This window comes from Canis aureus, chromosome 22, assembly GCF_053574225.1.
Source record: "Canis aureus isolate CA01 chromosome 22, VMU_Caureus_v.1.0, whole genome shotgun sequence".
NCBI classification, from domain to species: Eukaryota; Metazoa; Chordata; class Mammalia; order Carnivora; family Canidae; genus Canis; species Canis aureus.
This window is the reverse complement of record NC_135632.1, coordinates 16849911-16874414: the sequence shown is the minus strand read 5'-3', so window position 1 is coordinate 16874414 and position 24504 is coordinate 16849911. Positions and strand designations below refer to the sequence as shown.

Below are 24504 nucleotides of genomic sequence, written 5' to 3'. Positions count from 1 at the left end.
GCTAATTTTTTAAAAGATTTTATTTATTTATTCATGAGAGAGACAGGGAGGCAGAGACATAGGCAGAGGGAGAAGCAGGCTCCATGCAGGGAGCCTGATGTGGGACTTGATCCTGGGTCTCCAGGATCACGCTCCGGGCTGAAGGCAGGTGCTAAACCGCTGAGCCACCCAGGGATTCCCCCATGTGCTAATTTTTAAGAAGAGATTTAAGTCAACTGAATCACACACAGTCGAAAAGAGAGACACAAAAGATCAAGTGCAAAGCAATTTGGTGTAAAATATAGTGATGAGGACTACTCTCTAGGCTAAGTTCACATAAGTATGCAATGAGCAGCCCGTGTGCAGGGCATTAGGCAAGGCAAGGCAATGCCATGGCTCCTACCCCTTAGTCCATAGCTTGTCATGTATGTTGAAGTCCCAAGTGGACCTCAGAAGAAGATATCCTAGGCTCAAATAGCTTAAGTTTCCAAGCACTTCACAGACAGCAAGAGCACTAGGGAAGATTGGGCATGATTCTGAGGGTGGTGCAAAGGATGCCTGCCAGGGCGTCTGTCTTTCCTCCTCATCCTAGCTCATTCACTAGACATACCCATTTTAGAAATAATTGCTTTGCAAACGTACCTATTGTTAACTTTTCAAAATATATAAATATATGCACGCTTCTCTGGATAATTCTACACAATACAGACATACACAGTTTTTTTTGTTTTACAAAAAAGAGATGGATTCCCTCAGATAGCATTAAGCTGTACCCCACTCCCAGTGTCCACAGTGGGGCCAGAACCATAGTCGGTGATGCTCTGACTCCTATATTGGGTGGGAAAGGTTGCTGGGCTGGATATGAAAGTGCTCCCAGCTCTAAAATCCCACCATTGTCACCATCATCATGCTTGTCATCTGCTGCTTAGTAAGTGCCAAGGATGTGCCAGGCTCTGTGTAGAGTGTTTATAGGGTTTAGATCCTCACAACAGTCTCAAAAGGCAGAACGTGAGAGACTCCTAATTCTGGGAAACGAACTAGGGGTGGTAGAAGGGGAGGTGGGCGGGGGGTGGGGGTGACTGGGTGATGGCACTGAGGGGGGCACTTGATGGGATGAGCACTGGGTGTTATTCTATATGTTGGTAAATTGAACACAATAAAAAATAAATTTATATATATATATATATATATATATATATATATATATATATATATAAAGACAGCTACCATCATTCCCCTGAGGTTGTTTTGCTGGCCTGGCCAACATCACATGGGATGGAAATGGCAGTGCTGGGATGGAAGCATTGTTTGTTTGTCTGGCTTTGAAGTTTTGCTTGTTTATGTGCTCTGTGCTTGTTTTAACTACATCAAGTACCTCTTAGATTAAGATTCTTGGTGTCAAAAATGGGGGTGGGTGGAAATAATGCTACTCAGGGGCATGTTTTGAGGCTTAAATAACAGAATGCATGTAAAAACATTTTGTAAAATGTAAAGAGCCATTCCATGTAATAATATTACTGTTATTTAGGTTTCGTCTGACAAAATTAAACATAACAAGTCCGTTTCGCTATTTAGATAATGATCTCAATATAACTTCCTTTGTAGTTTGACCTATTTTCACTTTTTATTTTGAAATAATTTTAGACTCAACAGAGTTACAAAAGTAACTTATGTACTTAGCAAGGGCAGTACAAGGAGTTTTGATATACTTCACTCAGCTTCTAATGTTAACATCTCATATGACCACAGCACATGTAAGGAAGTTAACATTAATTCTCCTCACGAATCTACAGACCATGGTCATATTGCCCCTGGGTCACCTTTTCCTGGTCTAGAGTCCTGTCCGGGATCCCACACTGTATGTAACTGTCCTGTATCTTTATACTCCTCGGCCTGGGGACAGTTCCTCTGTCTTTCATGACCTGGACACTTGAGAAAAGTACTGGCCAGTTTTTTTTTGTGAAACATCCCTTGGTTTGTTTATCTGAGACTTTCTCTCCATGAGATGGAATTTATGCTTGTCAGCAAGAATACCTCAGAGACGATGTTGTCCTACTTCCCAATGCAGGTCTGGGGTGCCAGCCATCGCTTTGTCTTGATTCTGGTGACATTTGATACTCAGTTGACACCTCAACCGAGGTGTCTGTCAGTGTTCTCTACTGTTAAGGTACTATCTTCCCGTGTATCTGTAAATAATAAGCCTCTTATGGGAAAATACTTCGAGAGTATGCCAATATCCTGTTTCTCATCATCCTTTTGCCCACCATCCTTTAGCATACATTGATGATGCTGGTGTGCAACAACCGTTACTGTGATGTTTGCCAAGTGGTGATTTTTTATTTCCAACATTCCTTCCCCAGCATTAATTAGAATTCTACTCTAAGGAAGAACTGTCCTTTCTCCTGTGTTCATTCATTTATTCATTCAATCATTTATTTATATTAATATGGACTCATGGATATTTATTTTATTCTATGGGGTGTAATCCATTATCATCTATATTGTTTCTCAAATTATCCCAGATTTGCCCAATGGAAAGCTTCTTTAAATTGGCTCTGGTGTCTTTTTGACATGATCCCATCATTTATTAAACAATTCCTTGCTCTCTGGCACCGTAGGATATTCAGGCTCATCTTGTTTGTTCTCTGCCCCAGCTTGGGAATCCAACATTTCTCCAAAAAACCTTGGATTTTTTTTTTTTTTAATTGAAGAATGGCATTTAGAAACCAAGAGGGCTAATTGTGCTCAACGCTACTGGGGTTTTGTGGTTTCTAGGCATCTCTTAGAAGACAGAACTAGGAAATTATATGTTAGACATTATAATCATAGATCACATAATTATGTAACGCACACGTACACACACCCCTCTGTGTTTCCTTCCATAACAATCTGTGTATACCTTAAGAACCCTGAGTTCATACTGACAGTTCCAATCCAACACCAGTTCATTCCAGACTCCCTTCCTTTCCTTACTGTAACTTCTTTCTTCAACAGTGAGAAACCCGGCTCTACCATCCACAGGAATTTACACATTTGCTTGTTCCCAGGGTTTACATGAAGCAGCTTCAAAATTGCTCGCCTTTAGCCCTGTGGAAAATAAGTGTTCTAACTAGAGAACAGTACTAATGTGTACTTCCTAGCTTCTACCTTCTTCCCATCCTCCCAGTCTTTCCACTCTTTTCCTATCCACCTGCTGGAAGGAACCAATCTCATTAGTTTACAAAATCTATTCTTAAATGATTTTGTCTTCCTACCATTTATTTTCCCTATAATTATCAGTAACTCATAAATCTCCCCAAGGCCTAACTCTTTGCTCGACAACCTTGGCTTCAAAAATGTTTATACAGACGTATTTTTTCAATTTGTTTTAATTAATGCCCTTTGTACTGTTGGGAGTTTCCCTTAACTGTTTTATCTGATGTTGGCCTGGGTTTTCTGTATGTTCTTTGCATGAGTTCTCTTTATGATCTGCTTAGCAAAGAAGGCAAATGATCCTGTCTCTGAATAATCTTTGCTTCCTGTTTGGAAGACAAAGATGGTGGCAGGTCCTGGCATATTAGCCCGGGAGCTGTCTCCAGAGGGTGTTGAAGGTTAGGCCTGACTGGTTGGCATAGCAGCAGCAGCAGGCAGAGACAATAGGGTTTGCTACAGAGATGGGGGTGTCCCCGTGGTGAGATGGTAAGAGTGCTGCCTTTTCATTCTAAGTCTTTTACTTTCTTGGGGGTCTTATATGCAAAATGTGTTACTTCACCAGGCCTCAGGCTTCTGTATCCTTTAAATGGGAATATTAAGACTTAGTCACAGCAATGTTTTGAGGATGATGTGACTATTTGAATCCCCAAACCACTGTGCACTGAAGGACAGCATCCTTCCTCACCTCCCCCCCCATCCTTTTATTAATGTGTATGTTATTTCAATTCCTTTTCTAAATTTTTAATTAAAATTTTTATTTTGAGATAATAGATTAGATTTTTTTTCAAAGATTCATTTATTTATTAGAGAGAGAGAGAGTGCAAAGCAAGCAGGAAGTGTAGGGAGAGGGAGAGAGACCCTCAAGTAAATTCTGTGCTCAGCTCGGAGCCTGATGTGGGGCTCGATCTCATAACCCTGAGATCATGACCTGAGAAGAAACCAAGAGTTGGACGCTTAACTGACTGCACCACCCAGGTGCCCCAAGGTAACTGTAGATTTATATGTAGTTTAAGGAATAATAGTACAGAGTGAGCCCATCTGCCCTTCATCCAGTTTCCTGCAGTGGTAACATCTTGCACTCTTATAGTACAGTATCAACCAGGACATTGCAATTGAGAGAATGCAACCATCTTACTCACATTTCACCAACTTTACAAGCATTCATCTGAACATGTGTATTTAGCTCCATGAAATTCCATCACACCTGCAGCTGCATTTATCCACCACCACCACAGTTGAGCTACATGATAGTTTCTCGGTTGTCCCTTTATAACCACACCCCCTTTATAAGCACATCCCTTTCTGTCCTCTCAAGCCCCATCCCTACCCCCTGGCAACCACTAATATATCCTCATTTGTATAATTTAGTCATTTCAAGAATGTTGTGTAAATGGAGTCCTATAATCTGTAAACTTTTAGGGGACTAGCTTTTTCATTTCAGCATTACTCCCTGGAGATTCATCAAAGTTGTTGTGTGTATATGGTTTCTTTTTATTACTGAGTAATATTCTCTGGTACGGATGTGTCACAGTTTAACTATTCACCCCTTGAAGGACATCTGGATTTTTTTTTTCCAGTGCTTTGCTATTATAAATGAAGCTGTAGTGAACACTTGTGTACAGGTTTTTGTGTGGAAAATAAGTCTTCCTTTTTCTGGGATAAAGTGCAATTGTTGGGTATATGGTAGTTGCATGTTTAGTTTTCTAGAAATCACCTGTTTTCTAGAGTGGCTATGCCATTTTGCATTCCCACCAGCAATCATGAGTGGTCCAATTTCTCTGCATCCTTTCTAGCATTCAGTGCCATTATTTTTCTTTTAGCCATTGTAATGGGTGTGCAGTAATACCTTATTTTGTGGCATTAAAGTTGCAATCTCTAAAGGTTTTAAAGAAGACCTTTTCATGTGCTTATCTACCATCTGGATATCCTCTTCAGTGAAATATCTCTTTGATGTCTTGTGCCCATTTCCTGACTGGACTGTTTGCATTTTTATTGTTACATTTTGAGAGTTCTTTATATAGTTTAGATAGTAGTTCTCTGTTGGATGTGTGCTTTGCAACTTCAACTCTTTGAGTAATAGGATGGAGTCACACTTAAATAAGCCAAAAATTAAACAAAAGCCACTGATTTGTTTTCATTTTGTATCTGGTTGGGGGAAGAGGATGGAAAGATGCGAAGAGGCATCTTGTAGTTTATGAAGACATGAGTAATGGTTCCCATTGTTCACAGCATTCTGTATATGCGCAGTAGTAAGACAGAATGGAAACCAGAAAAATGTCTGAGGGCCTTGATACAAAGCACATTTACTGCTGAAGGGCTGTTCACCCCTAACCTGGCCCAGCCGAATCTGTGGGAGAGCGCCTACTTACGGAAACTGGCCTCTCGGAGGCCCTTCTCAGATCTGTCTCATGTAAGCCACATCTCCAGGCAGACATGTAAAGGGAAAGAAAATGCTGATTTGTTACTACATCAGGAAAGTACCTCCTTTTGAAAGACTCTGGAATGTAACACTTGTGTGGTCTGAAGCCCTTGAAGCCTCACATGAGAAAGAAAAAATTATCTTGGCTCAAAACAATTGCCAAAGTAATTCCACATTCTTAAATCTATCTCCTCCAGAAAAATCTTTTAAATTAGAAATGTGAAAATAAACAGTTTTTCAGGCCAGGCTGGAGAATTGCCCATGAATATATATTAAAATCACTCTATTTGATTAATAAACGTCTGTGTGAGCCCAAGATTAAAGCAACATGCTGAGCTTATATAATATTTACTCCTGCTCTCATGGTATCTCCTAAAGCCCAGAAGACCTAAAACTGGAGTTGTCACTGCCTTAAATAGAATTATTAAAGCTTAATTTCCCCCCTTATCTCAGATTGTACTGTACCACCTTATCATGATGCATTTAATTCTCTCTATATTCACTGTGTAATAGAGAATCAAAATTAAAGTCACAGGGGTAGCAAAAGTGATGTGCACGGCACTGGACACTGATCAGATATTTTTATTTAACACAGAAAGCTGCTGGTGTAAGTGATATTGCAATAAATATGCTTCAATTTAAAATGCAAGTCGCTGAGAGGAAAACCTGGGAGCCATAAAATACTCTTCCCCTCCTCAAGGTTGTCCAAAGGGAAAAAAAAGGACAAGGCTTTCAACTGGGTTGTTATCTTTACGATGCAATTTAATCTGGGATGCCACAAACATGTGGGGCAGGATCGTTAGGAAATAACATCATAAAGTATCAAGAAAGGGCTAAAGAAAACAGGGGAAACTGTTTTGTGGTTTTCTCACCCCATGCATAGATATGAGAATATTATGTGAACCTGTCGGGCCGTGGCCACAGGAACTGCTGTAAGCCAGCCCTAGGTTGAGGCCTGCTCACGATGCAAGGAGGGAGACCAAATATGCCCTGGAATGTGTCATGCAAGCCAGATGCTGGATGGACATCTCGCATTGAAGCCTTATAAGAAATAACCTTGCAAAGTTAGGAGATGTTATTCTCCTCTTGCAGTTGAGGACACACAGGTTGGAGGGGCAAAATAAGCTGCTCAAGGTCATGCACTAGTGAGTGGGTTTGCTACCAAGGCTGACTCCAGAGCCGGTGCTCTCTCTGTGATCTTATGGTCACAGGGAAGGTAGCAATGAATGCCCCATCTATGGCTCACTGCTCTGCAGTGCTTTCTCTTGTGGGTTGTGGCATCCCAGAGAAAGGAAAAATAGAGATGAGAATCCCAGCACCCAGAACCAGACCAAGGCCGAGTGTGGCTGGGTAGCAGGCTGGTAGCCAGGCACAGGCACGGCCTCCTGGATCCTGCCTAGGCTCGGGCAGAGACACGTTTCTGCTACACGTGCCTAAAAAAGTAGTGTTCTTCCTTCTGGAGGCATCTGTTTAGTTATAGGAGAAGCACAAAGGGTAAACTCTGGGCTATAGTTTGGAACCTTGAATTCAAATCAAAGCAAAATCAGGGAACAGAGCCTAAAACGGTTTCTGAGCCCTAAGAAAAAGAAATGTCTGCTCAGACTCAGCAAGAGTTCACTGAGAAGAAGTCATTTCCCTACTGGATAGTTTCCAGATGAGCAGGAAAGAAACAGTCGATGAGGGAGGAACCTTATCCAGGCACCTGACAAGGCCTCACAACGAGGTGAGAAGTGCACCCTGGGCCAGCTTGCTGCCGGGAGGCGTACAGGGCGCCTTGTGCTCAAGGCCCAGTCCTGCGGGCGAAGGAGGCCTGAACTCCGTCAGCAGCGCTGGCACTGGATGGTGGTCGGAGCCACCTGAGGCTCTCTGGGAAGCCCCGTGCCAAGGCTCCCTCCGTGGCTGAGACTTCACCTACTAGACATCTGCTGGCCACCTGGTTAAGACTCCGAATGAGTCCCTCCACTTTAAAGTCCACATTCCTTCCCTGGCATTTCAAGCCCCAGCCACTTCCCCACTTCCAGGGGGCCACGCAGACTTTCTGCTCTCACCAAATCTGAGTTTGAGGCCTGCCATTCCTGAGGCCTCACAAAAGCCTGCCGTTGCATCTCTGCAGCACGGGGAGGAGAGAGCACTAGCCTCGGGGTCTGAGGCCTGGGTTCAGGCTCCGGCTTCCCAGGTAGTAGCTGTGGCACTGACAACCTCTCCAGGCCTCGGTCTCCCTGTCTCTACAGGGAGGGATAACACCACCCCCTGGCCCCGGAACAGCCCCTGCATTCCAGTTCTTGTGCTTGCACACCTCCTTTCATCACGACACACAACACTGTTATTCTTGTGCTCCAGATCATTCCTTCTCAACCCAACTTCCCCGATGGTCCCATTAGATTCGCAAGGTCTCAGGAGTGGGACTCAAAGTACCTTCATCTTTGTAAAATCCTTCTGTACTCGGAGGTTTGCATGTTATATGGCTCTTCTTTACCTCGCTGCCCTGACTCAGCTGTCCCCACCCCCACCCCCCCCCCCCCCCCGCCCAGACTCTTCCACTCTGCTCTCCGTAATGGCACATCCGCCAGCATCTCCTCCTTCACCAAGGGTTTGTGCCCCACTCTGCCCCGCCTCCCGCACCTGCTTAGCTTCTGTCTACCAATCCGTGAAACCAGTCGTGTTGGCACACTGTGATCCTCTCCACCTACAATCTGGCCATTACTGGGGTGCAATTTCCAAGTCCACACAGGCAGCCCAACACATTGGTTCTCAGTCCCCTCATTAGCAAAATGCTCTCCTCTGTGTCCTGAAGCCACTCATGGATTCCTTTATGCACTGGACCCTGTTCCCCCTGCTACAGGCACTAATCCATTCCTTCAGCTGTTGGCAGCCAACCATTCTATCCTGCCTGATAAAACTGTGCATCCACCTTGCTAGGGTCTCTAGTCACTCTTGATCCTGCCCTGCCCACCACCTCTCCCTCTGTACTTCACTTTTGATCACCTGGGAGATTCCAGGTCAGTCCTTTCAAGGATGCACATGGCAATACCCAAAGTCCCATGCCCCTGCATACTTCCATTACATTCAGCTAGCGAATTCCTTCCCTTGCCAAACACAGCTACCTTCTTTCTTTGCGGCTGCCGCAGAGCGACCAAAACTGCTGGGAAAAACCATCCCTGGGGTCTCTTGCAGTGCTGACTCCACATGCACTAGCCATACGCCCTGCACGAAGGTGAAGTTCTGGCCCAAGTGGTCTCCTAGTGCACACCCACCAGCTTCCCTCCTCAAGCCTCTGAACTCCTGGCAACTGTCACTTCCAGCTGAGGACCATGCCACCTGTCTTAGAAGGCAAGAGAAGCCACACGGAGGAGTATCCCCACCCTCCACCTTTGTCCTTTGTCCTGGGCCCGTTTGATGCCCAGTTACAAGAGCAGCAGCCTAGAGCCAATCCATCCGCTTGGGCTTGAACTTTTAGTCCTTCCTTACCCCACAGAAACACCATCACAGACTAAAAATCAGTCAACTGCAGCCTGAATCTGCTCATGGCAGGCATGTCTTGCTTGGTTCATAGAGTCTAAACATTTTTTATATTTAGTGAGCCAATATTTAATATATTAGAGCTTTGTTTAAAAAAATTAATTTTGATGTAATTTCAGGCTTAAGGAAAAATATCAAGAATATTACAAAGAATTTTCATATATACTTCACCCAGATTCCCCAATGGCAATATTTATCACAAGCGCTTTATCCTTCTCTCTCTGGCCGCATACACTTTTTTTCTGAACCAGATGAATAAATTACAGACATGATGTCCCTGTGTTCCCAAATACTTTTTTTAGCATGTTCCCTATATATATATATATTTTTTAGCATGTTCCCTATATATAATTTATTTATAATATTATAAATCTTTATAAATATTTATTCATGAGAGACACAGAGGGAGAGAGAGAGGCAGAGACATAGGCAGAGGGAGAAGCAGGCTCCATGCAGGGAGCCCAACCCCACGTGAGACTCGATCCCGGGTCTCCAGGATCATGCCCTGGGCCGAAGGTGGTGCTAAACCACTGAGCCACCCAGGCTGCCCACCATGTTTCCTTTATTTTTTTTTAATTTTTATTTATTTATGATAGTTACACACAGAGAGGTAGAGACACAGGCAGAGGGAGAAGCAGGCTCCATGCACCGAGAGCCCAACATGGGATTCGATCCTGGGTCTCCAGGATCGCGCCCTGGGCCAAAGGCAGGCGCCAAACCGCTGCGCCACCCAGGGATCCCCATGTTTCCTTTAAACAAAAACAATATTTTGCATAACTACTATAAAATAATCAAACTAAGAGGTTAACACTGATACAATACTGTTCACTAACTTACAGATCCAATTCGCTTTCCACCAAATTTCCATTGAGGTCTCTTATAGTAATAATCCATGATCAGTAGACTGCATTCAGGGGTCATTTCTCTTTAGCTCTTTCTTCATCTAGAATAGCTCTATAGTCTGTTCTTCATGGCACTGACATTTTATACAGGCCAACTGTTTCGTAGACTGTCTCTTGCCCTAGCTTTATCTGATGTTTCCTTAGGAAAAGATTCAGCGTGTGCGTTCCTGGTGGGCAGGAAGCAGTGGTGATGGTATGACCTTCTCCATACATTAGGTCAGGCAACACCTGTGTCTTTACCTCCCATCCTGTGGATGTCAGCTTTGATCATTTGGTTAAGGTGCTGTCTGCTGGGTTTCTCTGCTGCAAAGTTGGGATCTTCTCCTTTATGATTAATAAGTCTATTATCGGGAGTTATTTTCTGAGCATATAAATATCTTATTTCAACCCACTAGTGTTAGAACCCATTAAGGATTCTTCAGTCAGTTATTATGTGGTTGCCAAATGGTGATTTTCTAGCTCTATCATTCCTTCTACATTTATTAGTTGGCTTTCAACTGTAAGGAAGAGCTATCTTGTTTCTCTTTATCTGTTTGTTCGTTTAACTAACTTAGTTGATTTATATCAGTTTAGATTAATAGACTGTTACTTTATTTAATGAGTTATAATCCTTATTTATTTTTGTGCTAAATTGTCCTAGATTTTATCAGTGGTAACTCCTTCAAACCAGCTCCTCTGTGCTTCTGCTATGTCCCCATATGTGAACACTTTCTTAGTTTTTGGCTCTGCAAGATAATCCAAGTTCATCTTATACTTACTTTCCTTGCCCTGGCCCCAGAATCAACCATTTTCCCCCAAAGAGCCCTTTTTGATACAGAATGGTATTTAGAAACCAATATTAGAATGCTAGATTACTATTGCTACTGGGGTATAATTGTTTCTAGACCCTTTCAGCAGACAGGGATAAGATAAAATGTATGTGTGTCTGCATACATACTGACAGACACGTCTGTCCAACTCTCTTATCTTTTCTATCTGTGAACTCCTCACACTCATACCTTCAATTTCAATCTCACATCACTAGGGTATTTCTATGTTCCCTCTGTCTATATTTGTAACTCCTTTGTCTTGCAACAGTGAGAAGCCTGGTTTTGATTTTCCCCAAGGTATTTATCACTTAGTGCTAATATACAAAGAAAGTAGTTTCAGAATTGCTAGTCCAAGACACTGGGAAAAAGAAACCTATTTACTAGAGTTGAATATTCGTTTACATGTGAATACTTAGTTTCCCATATTTTGCAATCACAAGCAATGCAGTAACCAATAATCTTTCACACATGAACATACATATTTGCAGTTTCCCTTATGAATTCAGAAGGTAGGGCTATTCCTCCCTTTGGATGTAGCACACATGCTCCCCCTGGGCCGCTAGTCTGCTTGTTCTCTCTGATTTTAACTATAAATAATCCCTTCTTGTTCTTGTACACTTAAACCCCACTTCACCTGGAGCTGGCCATTCCTGCAAGGACTTTGTCTACCAGCATCTCCAGTTTTTTTTTCTTATTCTCTCCAATCTGGTTGTCAATGCTACTGTTTTGTAGAGCATTCTCACAGAGAACTGATCCACACTACTAAACCTCAAAGATGTGCTTTTCCACTCTTCATCTAACACGACGACCTCTTAGCAGCATTAAGTGCCGAGACCCCTTGTCTTCACTGCCCTCTGTGATAGAAAACGCTCTGGTTCCTTCCCACTTCTCAGCCTTCTCGGGGTCCCTTGCAAGCTCATCCTCCTCCATGGGGTTGTAAAAAGTTGCTGTCCCTTGGGGCTTCCCTCCCTCTGTAATTCTCTCCCTCTCTTTGGTCTCAGTTACCCCTCTGGCCATCTTGTTTTATCTACAAGTAGCTTGCGAATGCCCATCTCCAGGCCTGGCTCTGACTCTAATCACCACCCTCCCACAGATGTTCGTTCGCCCAACGTATCTGAAGCTGAACTTGTCCCTTGTCCAAGTCTGGTCCCCATCCAGGACTCTCTCTCAGTGAGTGGCACACTCTCCCTATCAGATCCAATCCATTGTCAGGTCAGCTTGACCTTCTAGTCACCTTCCACATCTGTCACCTTCTCTTTATGGCCTTCGTGTCACCCTCTTATCAAAAGTATTGTTTCAGCTGCCGCTTAACTGGCTTCCCTCCATCTACTCCTTAGTGCGCGTTTTGGAGAGAAGGTAAGGGAAGGAGGGAAATGCAGATCTTCTCACAGCATTTAGGATGAAAAACACATTCATTCCTTAACAATGACCTGCAAGGCCATCCTGGCCTGCCCCTTCTCCTCTCCCCTTGTGTCATCTCTCACAACATTCCCCTTTGCTCCCTGCTTTGCAATCATCACAACCTGTTCTGTCCTTGGTAACCATGTTCTCTTCTACCTCAGGGTCTTTGCACATGCATTTTTCTAGGCCAAGAATGCCCTGTATCCTCTGATCCCCGGACAACCTCATTTTTAACCTAAAAAGTGCCTCATTATTCTCTCTAGCTTGGCCCTTACATTCCTAGAAGCACTTTTCCTGGATTCTGATGATGTTGAATTGCTCATGGTTCACGCTGAAAGCATCAGAGCTTCCCCTCAGTCATCTGTGTAATTTTATATCTGTGGGATTTGATTAATGTCTGCCTCCCTGTTATGGACTGAATGTTTGTGACTCCCCCTCCCCAGTTCATGTGTTGAGACCAGAACTCCTGATATGATGGTATTAGGAGGCAGAGGTGACCAGAGTTAGATATGGTCATGGGGGTGGGAGCTCTCACAAATGGGATTAGTGCTCTTCTAGGAGTCAGAGGAGAGCTTGCTTCCTCTCTCTGCTGCCTACCCTATGCAGGTACAATGAGAAGTCAGCAGTCTGCAACCTGGAAGAGGCTCTCACCAGAACCTGACCCTGATGGCATCCCGATCTCAGACTTCCAGCTTTTAAAACTATAGATATAAATGTATTTGGTTTGCTTGCAAACCACCCCATCTATGACGTTTTTGCTTATAGCAGTCTGAATGACTAAGGCACTCCCCGCCGGAGCACAGGGACTGCTTCTGCTCCCATGCTGTCACTGCATCTAGCACAGTTCCCAGCATGGACTGGGGCTTGATAAGAAATGTGTGGAATGAAGGAGGCAGCATGGTGTGGTGGTTACAGGCACAGACTGTGGGGCAGACTGGCTCTATTGCTTACTGGCTGCGTGACCTTGGGCAAGTGACACGATCTCTCTGAGCCTCAGCTTCCTCATCTGTAAAACAGGGAGAGTAACAGTACCCACCTTGCAAGATTGTAATGAAGGTTAAATGAGCTCATGTGATGCACCTACTACCTGGCAGATAGTAAAGAAGATACACGTTTATTAAATACATAAAGCAAACAGGTGAATGTTTGCTAAATGAATAAGTATTAAACTGAAAGAGACTGATTTGAAAAGAGATATATAAGTGACTGCTGTTGAAATACAGGCCAATGGCCAAATCATATTGCCTAGAAATAGACCTTCGAAGTAACAGAAAACAGGCTTTAAATTTAATTCATCCTCCATTAGTAAATTTGTGACTACATGTTGGGAAAACAACAACTAACAATTGGGAATACATCCAACATCTCAAAATAAATGCAGACTCGAATTCTTAATATATTCAATGAATGCTGTAGGTATGGCTTATGCTGTTGACTAGTCATATGTTGTGCTGAATCACTTCTGTAAAAAATCAGCAAACTGGGAATAAAAATCCCAAATGAACTTTTTAAAACCACCTACACCCACCACACAAATTCATCCATCAAGCCTTTGAGAACCTTCTCTGTGAGAGCCCCTTGTGGCATGCAGTACAGAGCAGAAAGAGTCTGTAACAGGGACCGCACTATAATGTCTGCATACCCACCGGCCTCACACATTCCTGCTAGCCTGTCTTATTCCTGAACATTCTCTCAAGTGAAGGAGTGTGGGGAAAAAAAAAAAGCCCGTTCAATATTTTCTCCTCTGAGCTCGTGTGACTGTCTATGTACTCACACTGAAAATCTACAGAGCTAAGTTTCATCTCATGTACAAGTTTTTCCCTGGAAAGCAGTGTGTTATCACAGGACCAAGGACAGTTAAAAGTTTTGATATATTGGCCTCTGTTGGTTTGAGAGGTTTTGTGGTTTTGGGAGAAAGGGGAAGGAGGAAGCAAAGGAAGGACAGTTGCGGTTTGAGATGGGATGTTTGTGAAAAGGGAAAGAGCTCTAAGCAGAAAGCCCTTAGAGCTGCTGCGGTGAAGTAGGGAGACCCTGTTCATTCCTCCGTAAAAGTACTCAATAAATGCTTCAGCTGGTTTAATTCAATTTATATGCACGCAGTATCAAATTACAATTGAGTTGTCTTGGTGAAAATACACCAACAAAAGGGAGATTTGGTTTTCTTCATGAAAAAAGGCATCAGCTGGGGGGCCGGATTTTCATCCAGCTTTAATTGTGAGCTGATTCTGATGAGCAGAAAAGGCACTGCTTAAATATCTTGTCCCTGGAGAGATGACGGGGGACAGGTTATGGCTCGCTGCATAGATGTGTTGGCTTTTGGGGGCTGCTGCCAGTGACTGGAGCTGTGGGGAGGAGGAGATGATGCCTAACCAAACAAAGAAAGGAATACGCCACATACCCCTCACGGTGGCAAGAGAATTCCTTTCCCCATGACCTGGCTCCTCCCTATATTATCAGCCTCATCTCATCTCCCTGCCATGTGCTAGGATGCGATTCTCTTCCACCTCTATGTTTCTTTCTCTACCCATAATGCCTCCTAAACTGTACCTGGCTGTCTTTCACATTCTTGATGCCTTGGATGTCACCTCCCCCAGGAAGCTCTCCCTACCTGCCAGGTGGGAAACACCCCTCCTTTGTACCCAGCACCAAAGTCGTCTGCTACTATGTGTCTCTTACTGTCCAAGGGAGGCAGACAGTCAAATCCAACAGAAGTGAAACTCCCCAGGTGACCTATGCTACTCATGCATTCCTGTTGGGCAGGGGATGCAATTTAATCAACTCTATTTCCAGCAACAGTGCCTGGCCTGGAGAAGATGCAGTAAGTATCTGTGGGATGTTGAAAGGTGTCAACCCAATGTATTAAAATTCAAACACACAAGCAGGGGAATCCATTCTGGACCAAGTACTTTGCATAGAAGAATAACTGAGAATAAAGGCAAGAAAGTGCTTGAGGTCATTCATGACCAAGGGCCTTCCACTTACTAACACCCCAAATTGATAGAAATCATATATAAATATATAATGTCTCCATGATTGATTATCCATGCATTCTGTGGTTACCATGACTTCTGGAGATCAGGAACACTCTGACACCTTGCTGGGCCATGCCAGAGCCTTCCCCTGCAGCAAAAAGAGCATCTGCAATTATATCAAGGGATTCTTATGTCCCCCAAACAGTACAGATGTAGTTAGCTGTCTGTGAAGTGGCATGTCCTCCAACGCAGGGTACATACTCTATCCTGATAGACCTCACAGCAAATACAACGTCATGAAGCCAGGGGCAGTTCTGATGAGTCAAGGTTGGCAGGAAAAGCCACTTAGTGGCTAAGAGCCAAGCAGATGTTTATATCAAGTAGAGGGTATATATCCTAAAAAGAACATTATTCCACCCAGTGTTTTAAGATTTATAGGGAAATAAATTTCTTCTTTCTCCCAAATAGAAATGTTCTTTTTCTATACACTTGCTATACACTTGCTATAGGATAAATTTTGTGAAGTGGAATTGCAGACCAAAAGTATATACTTTCTAAGAGATAAGGACACTTTTTATTTTAACACAACGGCAATTATTGACCTTAAAAATTAATAATTCTTTAATACATTTATTCAGTTGGTTGGTCTTCAGATTTTTCCCAACTCTCGCATGAATATCATTTTATAGTTGATTTGAATCAGGATTCAAATAAAGTCCATACATGGTATTGTTTTATGTGTGTCTTAAATCTCTTAAATGATACAGTTTCCAATTCTTTCTTTCTAGCTGTTTGTTGAAGAAATTGGGTATGTCCTATAGAATGTATCACATTTTTTATATAACTGAAGCAACCTTGTGGAATCTTGTGTGTGTTTGTTTTTCCAAGGTATAATTGGCATACAATAAACCAAACATGCTAAAAGGGTATAATTAATACGTTTTGACATGTATATACCCAGGAAACCAACACCACAATCAAGATAACAAACACGGCATCAGCCCTCCACTGTTTTCTTGTTCCGTTCTGTAATCCATCTCTCCCACCCCATGTTAGTCCTCCAGCCTCAGATATTAATCTGTTTGCTGTCACCGTAGATTAGCTTGTGACTTCTAAAATTTTATATATACGCAATACATAAAGTATGTACTCTTTTTTGGTCTGGCTTCTTTCACTCAGCATAATTACTTTGAGATTCATCTGTGGTTTTGGTTCGTTCTTTTTTGTTGCTGAGTACTATTCCACTGTGTGGATAAACCACCATCTGTTTATTCACATGTTGATAGAATCTTGGATTGTCTGCAGTTTGGGGCTATCATAATTAAAGCTGCTCTGAATATTTGTGCATGAGCATATGCTTTAATTTCTTTTGGGTAAATACCTAGGAACGGAACAGCTGAATCATATGGTAGGTAAATATTTAACTTGTAAGAAATTGTCAAGCTGTTTTCCATAGCCGTTGCATATTCAGGTTCCTACCAGTAGTGTCTGAGACGTCCAATTGCTCCACATCTTTGGCCATAGTTCTAGGTTGGTCTTTTCAGGTTTAGACATTCTAACATGGGTGCCATGGTAGCTCACTGTGGTCTTATTCTACATTTCCTTTATTCAGCTGAGCATCCCTCCATGTGCTTATTTGCCATCCCTGTATCTTCTTTGGTGAAGAGCCTGTTCAGATATTTTGCCCAATTTCTTATTGTGTTTTCTTTTAATTACTGAATTAAAAGGTCCTTATATATTGTGGACACAAGTCTTTTATCAGATATAGGCTTTGAAAAATCTTTTCTCCCAATATTTGGCTTGTTTTTTCATTCTCATAGTGTTTTTTGAAGAACAGAAGCTTTTAATTTTAATGAAGTCTAATTTGTCCATTTTTCTCCTATTTTGGATTATGCTTTTTGTGGTGTTTTATCTGAGAATTCTTAACATAAGACCATAAGATTTTCTCCTATGTTTTCTTCTAGAAATTTTATAGTTTTAGGCTTTACATTAAAGTTTATGGTACAATTTGAGTTAGTTTTTGCATACAGTGTGTGCTATGATTTGAAGTGCCTCCCCCTCTTATTTTTGCATATTACCGATATCCAGTTTCAGCGCCATTTTTTGAAAAGACTACTCTTTCTCTTCTGCATTGCCTTTGCATTTTATTTCTTTTTCCCGCCTTATTGTTTGGGCTAAAACCTCCAGTACAGTGTTGAATAGAAGTGGCAAGAATAGAGATCCTTATTCTTTTTTTTTTTTTTTTTTTTTTGAGATCCTTATTCTTATTCTTGTTCTTAAGGGTAAAACATTTAGCCTTCACCACTAAGATGTTAACTGTGGGTTTTTCACAGATACTTTTTTTTTTATTGGGTTGAGGAAATTCTTTTCTATTTCTAATATGCTGCTTTGTATTTTCTTTCTTTTTTTTTTTTTTTTTTTTTTTATTGGTGTTCAATTTACTAACATACAGAATAACACCCAGTGCCCGTCACCCATTCACTCCCACCCCCCGCCCTCCTCCCCTTCTACCACCCCTAGTTCGTTTCCCAGAGTTAGCAGTCTTTATGTTCTGTCTCCCTTTCTGATATTTCCCACACATTTCTTCTCCCTTCCCTTATTTTCCCTTTCACTATTATTTATATTCCCCAAATGAATGAGAACATTACAATGGAATATTACTCAGCTATTAGAAATGACAAATACCCACCATTTGCTTCAACGTGGATGGAACTGGAGGGTATTATGCTGAGTGAAGTAAGTTAGTCGGAGAAGGACAAACATTTTCTTTCTTTTTTATAAATACCAGGGGTGGATGTTGGCTTTTGACAATTGTCTTTACAGAGATAATCATATGTATATTTATATATATTATAGTTAAATGTTATGTATATATATATATAGTTATATATAGTTATATATAGTTATATTTTTAGTTAAAGCAATGAATTACATGAACTGATTTTTAGGTGTTAAACTAAGTACACATCTTTGGGACAACCAAGAGATGGGGTTGGTACTGATATATTATCCTGTATATGTATTGTTAGATTTTTTGGGGAAATATTTTGTTTACGATTTTGATCTCTGCTCATGAGGGATGTTAGCACATAGATTTCTTTTCTTGTAATGTCTTTGCTTGGTTTTGATATCAGGATTGTGCTAGCCTCACAGATGGAATTGTAAAATAGTCTCTCCTCTGATTTTCTAGAAGAGATTGTATACAACTCTTATTATTTCATCCTTAAATGTTTGGTAGAATTCATCAATGAATTTATTAATTTATGTAGATATGGTGGGGAACAGTTTTTAAAAATTGTGGTAAAATATACATAACAAAATTTGCCATCGTAACCATTTTTAACAGTTTGGTGATATTAAATAGATTCATAATGTACAACCAGCACCACTATCCGTCTCCATAGCTCTTTTCATTTTGTAAACCTGAAACTCTATATCCATTAAATAATACTTCCTCATTTCCTCCTCCTCCATTCCCTTGCAACCGCCATTCTACTTTTAATCTCTATGAATTAGACTATTAAGTAGCCCTATAAATGTAATAATACAGACTTTTCTTTTTTCTGATTGGCTTATCTCACTTAGTATGTAATGTCCTCAGGATTCATCCAAGTTACAGCAGATTACAGAATTTCCTTTCGTTTGAGGACCAAATAATAGTCTATTGTATGTATATACCACATTTTGCTTATCTATTCATCTATCAATGGACACACTTGGGTTGCTTCCACAGTTAGCTATTGTGAATAATGCTGCTATGAACAAGGGTGTACAGATGTCTCTTTGAGACTCTGCTTTCAATTATTTTGGGCATATAACCAGAAGTGGAATTGCTGGATCATATGGAAATTCTATTTTAACTTTTTCAGGAACTACCATACTGTTTTCCACAGTGGCAATACCATTTTACATTTCCAACAATAATGCACAAAGGTTTCAATCTCTTCACATCCTCACCAACAGCTGTTTTCTGGTGTTTTTTTTTTTTTTTTTATGGTATCATCTTAATGGATGTGAAGTAGAATCTTATTATAGTTTCGATTTGTATTTCCCTAATGATTAGTGGTGTGGAGCATCTTTTCAAGTGCTTCTTTGCCATTTGTTCATCTTCTTTGGAGAAATGTCTATTCAAGTCTTTGTCCATTTTTAATTCATTTATTTTCTATTGTTAAGTTTTAATAGTTCTTGATTTTTCTGGATGTTAATTTCTTATTAGGTACATAATTTGCAAATATTTTCCCTCATTCTATGGATTACCTTTTTGCTGTCTTTTGATGCACAAAATTTTAAAATTTTGTGCATCAAAACAAAGTCCAACTGGTCTATTTTTTCCTCGGTTACTTGTGCCTTTGTTGTCATATCCAAGAAAACACTAACAAATCCAATCCTGTGAAGCTTTAATCCTATGTTTTCTTCTAGGAGTTTTATTCTTTTTCTTATATTTAGGTCTTTGATCCATTTTGAGTTAATTTTGTATTTGGTGTTAGGCGAGAGTCCAACTTCATTCTTTTGCATGTGGATGTCTAGTTTCCCAATACTGTTTGTTGAAATGACTGTCCTTTCACTATGGCACGATCTTGGTACTATCATTAAAAATCATTGATCATATATGCAAGGGTTCATTTCTGGGCTCTTTATTTTACTCTGTTGGTTTATATATGTCTGTATTTATGCCAGGACCACCCTGTTTTATTGTAGTATTGTAGTTCAATTTGAAATCAGTAAGTATAAGCCCTCCAGTTTTGTTCTTAAAGATTGTTTTGGTTATTTGGGGTTTCTTGAGATTTCGTAAGACTTTTAGGGTCTTTTTATTTCTGCAAAACATCCCAGTAGGATTGTGGTAGGGCCTACATTGAATCTGTAGATCTCTTTGTAGCATTGACTTTTTAACAGTAAGTTAAAAATCTTAACCTAAGTTATTTTTAACAATAACTTTTTTGAATCCATGACCATGGGATATGTTTCCATTTATTTATAATTTCTTTCAGCAATTGGTTTGTAGTTTTCTTTGTCCAAATTTTCACTTTCTTGGTTAAGATAATTCAAAGCATCTTAATCCATTTGATGCTATTAAATGGAACTGTTTTCGTAAGTTAATTTTCAGATTGTTCATTGTTACTGTATAGATGTAACTGAGTTCTGTGTTGACTTTGTATCCTGCTATATTGCTGAATTCATTAATAGTTGTGTGTGTGATTTTTAGGGTTTTCTACATATAAGAGCATATCAATTGCAAACAGAGATCATTTTACCTTTTCCTTTTCAATTTGGATGTGTTTTCTTTTTCTTGCCTAATTGGTCTGGCTATAACTTCTAGTACCTTGCGGGCAGCCCGGGTGGCTCAGAGGTTTAGCACTGCCTTCAACCCAAGGTGTGATCCTGGAGACCGGGGATTGAGTCCCACATCGGGCTCCCTGCATGGAGCCTGCTTCTCTCTCTGCCTCTCTCTCTCTCTCTCTCTCTCTCTCTTTCTCATTCTGTGTGTCTCTCAAGAATAAATAAAGTCTTAAAAAAAAAAACTTCTAGTACCTTGCTGTAGGAGACATATGTAGAAAAAATGTTGTTATTGTTATGGCCAATGCCAGAGAAATTACTGCCTTTGCTCTCTTCTAGGATTTTATGGTTTCAGTTTTCCCATTTAGGTCTTTAATCCATTTTGAATTTATTTTTGTGTATGGTTTAAGAAAGTGGTCTGGTTTCATTCTTTTGCATGTAGCTGTCCAGTTGTCTCAACATTATTTGTTGAAAAGACTTTTTCCTATTGCATATTTTTGCCTCCTCTGTCAAAGATTAATTGACCATATCACTGTGGATTTATTTCTTGGTGCTCTGTACTGACATGTGTCTGTTTTTGTGCCAGTGCCATACTATTTTGATTATAGCTTTGGTAATAGATCTTAAAATCTGGGATTTGGATACCTTCAGTTTTGTTCTTCTTTTTCAAAATTGCCTTGGATATTCTGGGTCTTCTGTAGTTTCACACAAATTTTAGGATTGTTTGTTCTAGTTCTGTGTAAAATGTTGTTGGTATTTTGGTAGGGATTGCATTAAATGTGTAGATTGCTTTGGGTAATATGAACATTATAACAATATTTGTTTTCCCAACCCTGAACATGGAATATCTTTCCATTTGTTTGTGTCATCTTTAATTTCTTTTGTCAATGTTTTAGAGTTTTCAGAGTACAGGTCTTTCACCTCCTTGGTTAAGTTTATTCCTAGGTATTTTATTATTTTGGGGGCAACTATAAATAGGATTGTTTTCTTAATCTCTTTCTATTGCTTCATTATTGATGTATAGAAATGTAACAGATTTCTGTATATTGATCTTGTAACCTGCAAACTTACTGAATTCCTTTATCAGTTCTAGTAGCTTTTTTGAGGAGCCTTTAAGATTTTCTATATATAATATGTCATCTGCCATAGTGAAAGTTTGGATGTCTTTTATTTCTTTTTGTTGTCTGATTGCTGTGGCTAGATCTTATAGCACTATGCCGAATAAAAGTGGTGACAGTGGGCATTCCTGTCTGGTTCTTGATCTTAGGGGAAAAGCTCTCAGTTTTTCACCATTGAGTATGATGTTAACTATAGGTTTTTCACATATGGCCTTTATTATGTTGAAGTGTGTTCCCTCTAAACCTTCTTTGTTGAGGATTTTTATTTCAAATGTATATTCTGCAGCCAGTGAAATGATATGGTTTTTATTCTTTCTCTTATTGATGTGATGTATCACACTGATTTGTGAATATTCAAACAGTCTTGCATCTCAGGAATAAATTCCATTTAATCACAGCAAACGATTTTTAAAAAATGTATTGTTGAATTTGGTTTGCCAATATTTTGTGGAGGATTTTTGTCTCTATGCTCATCAGAGATACTGACCTATAATTTTCTTTTTTGGTAGTATCTTTATCTGGTTTTGGGATCAGGGTAATGCTGGCCTCATAGAATGAATTTGGAAGCTTTTCTTCCTCTTCCATTTTTTTAGAATACTTTGAGAAAAATAGTTATCAACGCTTCAAATGTTTGGTGGAATTCACCTGTGAAGCCATCTGTCCTGGACTTTGTTGGAGATTTTTGATTACTGATTAAATCTCATTGCTAGTAATTGGTCTGTGCAAATTTTCTATTTCTTTCTGGTTCAGTTTTTAGGAGGTTATGTTTCTAGGAATTTATCCATTTCTTCTAGGTTGTCTAATTTGTTGGCATATAATATTTCATAATATTCTCTATTTCTGTGGTGTTATTTTTCCTCTTTCATTTCTGGTTTTGCTTGAGTTTTTTTTTTTTTTTTTTTTTTTTTTTGAGTCTGGCTAGAGGTTTATCAATCTTGTTGATTTGTTGAAAGAACCATCTCATGGTTTCCTTGATTTGTTCTGTGTTTTTTTTTTCCCCCTATTTTACTTATTTCTATTCTAATCTATATTGTTTCCTTCCTTCTACTGATTTTGGGCTTTTGTTCTTTGTTTTTCTAGCTGTTTTAGGTGTAAGGTTAGGTTATTTGATATTTTGCTTGCTTCTTGTTTGGCATCTTTCTTGCTTCCTGAGGTAGGCTTGTATTGCTATAATCTTCTATTAGAACAGCTTTTGCTGCATCTCAAGAATTTGGACCATTGTGTTTTCATTTTCATTTGTCTTCATGTATGTTTTGATTTCCTCTTTCATTTCTTGGTTGACCCATTCATATTTTAGCAGCAGGTTATTCAACCTCCATGTATTTGTGTTTTTTCCAGATTTTTCCTTGTGGTTGATTTATAGTTTCATAGTGTTGTGGTCAGAAAAGATGCATGCATGTTTTCAATCTTTTTGAATTTGTTGAGGCTTGTTTTGTGGCCTACTATGTGATCTACTCTGCAGAACGTTCCATGTGCACTTAAAAAGAATCTGTATTCTACTGCTTTAGGATGGAATATTCTAAATCTTTTAGATCCATCTGGTCCAATGTATCATTCACAGCCACTATTTCATTGCTGATTTTCTGTCCTCTTTATTATTATATAATGTACTTTTTAAAAAAAGATTTTATTTATGAGAGACACAAAAAGAGAGGCAGAGACATAGGCAGAGGGAGAAGCAGGCTCCCAGTGGGGAGCTTGATATAGGACTCAATCCCAGGACTCTGGGATCACACCCTGAGCCAAAGGTAGATGCTCAAACCACTGGGCAACCCAGGCATCCCTATAATGTCCTTCTTTCTCTCTTGTAACTGTTTTTGTTTTAAAGTCTATTTTGTTTGATATTAATATAATCACCCCTGCTGTCTTTTGGTTATTATTTGCATGGAGTATCTTTTTCCAACCTGTCATTTTCAATCTGTTTTTGTCTTTGGATCTAAAGTGTCTCTTGTACATAGCATATAATTGGATCATGTATTTTTTCCATCAGCTGATCTGTTATTAGAGAATTTAATCCATTTATAGTTAAGGTAATTCTTGATAAGGAGGAATTTCTCCTCCTCATCTACTACTTATCTACTACTCTCCCAAGTAGTGCTCTTTGTTTCTTATATGCCTTATAGTTCCTCTCCACCTTATTTCTTTCATTACTGTCTTCTTTTGTGTTTAGTTGGGTTTTTTTTTGTAGTAGAATGTTTAAATTCCTTCTCATTTACTTTTGTGTATATTCTATTTCTATTTTCTTTATGGTTACCATGGGGATTACATTTAACACCCAAAAGTTAAAACACTTTGAGTTTACACGAGTGTAACTTCAATGGCATACAAAATCTCTGCTCCTTTAAACCTCTGTCCCCACCCCCTTTTGGTTGCTGATGTCACAAGATAACATCTTCATACACTGTGTGCTCAAAAACATAAACTTATAGTTCTTTTAAAAGATTTTATATATATATTTGAGAGAGAAGTGAGCATGAGCAGGGGAAGGGGCAGAAGAGGAAGCAGACTCCCTGCTCAGCAGGGAGCCTGATTCAGGGCCTGATCCCAGGACCTGAGCTAAAGGCAGATGCTTAAACCGACTGAGCCACTCAGGCACTCCTCTTATAATTCTTTTATAATGCATTAGTCTCTTAAATTATGTAAAAAAAAATAAAATAAACAAGATTTGGAATTACAAACCAAAGTTACAACAACACTAGCTTTTAGATGAATAGACTTTTTTCTTTGAACTTACAAATTTAATCTCTTAAAATGTGTAGGAACCAAAAAGTGCAATTACAGACCACGGTTACAATAATACTAGATTTTATCATTTTTAATGCATTTACCTTTACTGAGATCTTCATTTCTCCATACAGATTCAAGTTACTGTCTAGTTTCCTTTCATTTCACCTTCCAGAACTCCCTGAGCATTTTGTG

The 24504-nt window shown here is 40.0% G+C and overlaps 1 protein-coding gene and 1 long non-coding RNA gene across 12 annotated transcripts in view; one reads left to right on the top strand and one right to left on the bottom strand.

Annotated features, from left to right (window-relative positions):
* NMNAT3 (nicotinamide nucleotide adenylyltransferase 3) overlaps window positions 1–24504 on the bottom strand; it is a 121242-nt gene that overhangs the window by 32354 nt on the left and 64384 nt on the right. The window lies entirely within an intron of this gene.
* The window catches only part of LOC144293812 (uncharacterized), an 82715-nt gene that overhangs the window by 51425 nt on the left and 6786 nt on the right, over window positions 1–24504 (top strand). The window lies entirely within an intron of this gene.